The sequence below is a fragment of the Glossina fuscipes genome, unplaced genomic scaffold, assembly GCF_014805625.2.
Source record: "Glossina fuscipes isolate IAEA_lab_2018 unplaced genomic scaffold, Yale_Gfus_2 90, whole genome shotgun sequence".
In the NCBI taxonomy this organism is placed as follows: Eukaryota; Metazoa; Arthropoda; class Insecta; order Diptera; family Glossinidae; genus Glossina; species Glossina fuscipes.
In genome coordinates this window covers 1,642,293-1,644,801 of record NW_023998444.1, presented here as the reverse complement: position 1 = coordinate 1,644,801, position 2,509 = coordinate 1,642,293, and positions in this window count along the sequence as shown.

Genomic DNA, 2,509 nt, shown 5'->3' with positions numbered 1-2,509 from the left:
TGAGTACTTAACTCCTCGACCTCCTTTTGGGATCTTTAGAAGAACCATTCCGAGCTTCCCGAACACGAATATTGTGCCACCAGTAATTCTGCGTAAGCAGCTATTGTTTGACCGGTATCCTCATCGCAACAGTCCAATTTCTATATCTCTGGACGGTGCGTGGCTAGAACCATCGTTGCATTTGAATTTTTCATACTTCTAAAATTGTCCATCCAATTTTTTTCCACAGACTTCCAATATCGAAGAAAAAATGTTTGCACAGCAACGCCTTACCCTCAAACGCACTACCACCTGTCTAGTCCCAAAGAATTTACACTGACTTGATGAAATTATGCTAGTCGCGGACTTCCGTGTATGGTTGAGTGTATAGAAATGGAGTCTGAAGAGAGACATCTCTCAATACTTGGTACTGGTTCACCATGGAAAGGCCATGCTCGGAGAACTATAAAGCAACCTACCCAAATTTTTTTTTAACTTAAAATTGGTCATTTAAAATGACCGTTGCATAGTATTCAGAATTGTTTGCGCTGGCAAGCTCTAACGTCTTCCTTTGGCCTATTACGTGGACAACGCAGCTTCTGTTTTATTTTAAACATTAGCTTGCGCGAGATACGTGATTTTTTTTCTCGATCCCAGAACATCATGTATAATCTTTGTGGTGCTGCACTGTCATATTTGACATAGGCAACAGACTTTATCTTTGAACGTGACATACAGCGTGACAGCTATCTCTCTATATAGACACAACTTAAACTTTTTAAGCTTCTTTAGATAGAGTTTTGAACTCAGGCTATAGAGCATCCCAATTTCAATTTTATTTTTCTATACAGTTGCGTTTGCATGATTTCACAATGGATGATTAAGGCCCTGGCGGTGTGACTATGGCTTATGATTGCGAGTCGGCGAAGTGAGTAGTGTCGTGAATATTGATAACAGTGAGACACACTTTTTTTATTATTGCTATTAAGAGGTTATCGCCCAAGATGGGTATCTGGGTTCTTGCCAATATTAGGGCTGCTTAACTTATTCGGATTCTTTTTGTCGTCTCATCTCCTTTTTGTTTTCGCCTCTTACGGTTTGAACGTAAAAAGTTCCAGAAGGGTATCGACTGATCGTTTCATCACATCATTCGCTTTGGCGCCTTTTAAGTTGTTTGAGATTTCGTTCTCATTCTTCCATCCTATTGTCTAGTTCTTCCTTATATGCAAGCGATAAACACATGAATAATCAATATGGGTGATTGGGTTTTTGTTTGATCATTGGATTCAGGTGACACTTGTGACCCTTACTTTAGTTTCGCTACATTAACGCATACGGATTGTAAATGAACTGATATTTTAAGATTATGAAAAACTACTGGCAATTGAAAGGTTGTTTTCTATATCCCCAGATCTTAGTTGACCGATGTCGCCGTAAGGAAAAGTTTCAGAAAATCTGCTTTGCGGCTTTTTATGTCCCAATTTTTTTCACTCATTCCTAAACTGTTTCCAATGAAAATGACTTCGCTTCGCTTTTTTGTCTTTTGCCATTACAAACTTTACATTTTTTTGTTTCTTCTTTTATGCGGAATGGTATTTGTGGTGAACAACAACAACAACAACAACAACAGCAACTAACTATACTCTATTTTCCAAGTATTTGAACTGTAAACTAAACAGATAGAAGTGGTGATAACTGCACTGCACTCTGAGCGCGCATATTATAAAGACAAACAGAAAGAGTGAGAGAGAGAAAAAGAGGTAAAGAGCGAGAGAGAAGGAAGTAGACAAAGAAAACCCAATGCAACCAAATAGTGTTATGAGCAACGATTGCAGCAAGAAGCAAACAAAATATGTAAAGAATGGTTGAAAGGATTCGTGAGAGTCAAGCAAGTAAATGGATTTGTTCGCTAATGCCACCTGCCTACACTTAAAGCCATTTTAATTATGCAAATGTGCTTCATTCGATATAATTTTTTTTTTTTTAATTATTTTTTTTCTTGTTTTTATATGTCGGAAAGAAATTCTAATCAACAAAACTTGAAATCATAAGAAGAGACCTTGGAAGTGGGTTCTGCTTGAATTTCTTTCTTTTTTTTGTTTTTTTTTTTTTTTTTTTTTTTTTTTATTTTCGAAAAAAAAAATTTTAAAATAAATATTTCTATTGGTAAAGCAGGTGTCATGTCTATCAACTAATTCATACTGATTTGCTTAACGCTATGCTAAAAGTATTTAATATGTGTGTATGTTTTGGTGTGTAATGGTCATTTTTCGGTTTTAATGCCTGACGCCAATGGTTCACCATAATGTTGTTAAACAATTTGAATGGTTTTTACCGTAAAAATTGCTACGAGAGTTTTTATGAAATGAGTTTACGGGATTTTGTGTTTTTCCTTTTACATTAAACATAATCAACATAACCCACAAACCATAAAATCAAATTACTGTACGGGATCGATAGTACGGTACATGTAAAACCTTACGCATACATTGTACAAATTATACAAAAATTCGGGTTGTCAAGCAATTGA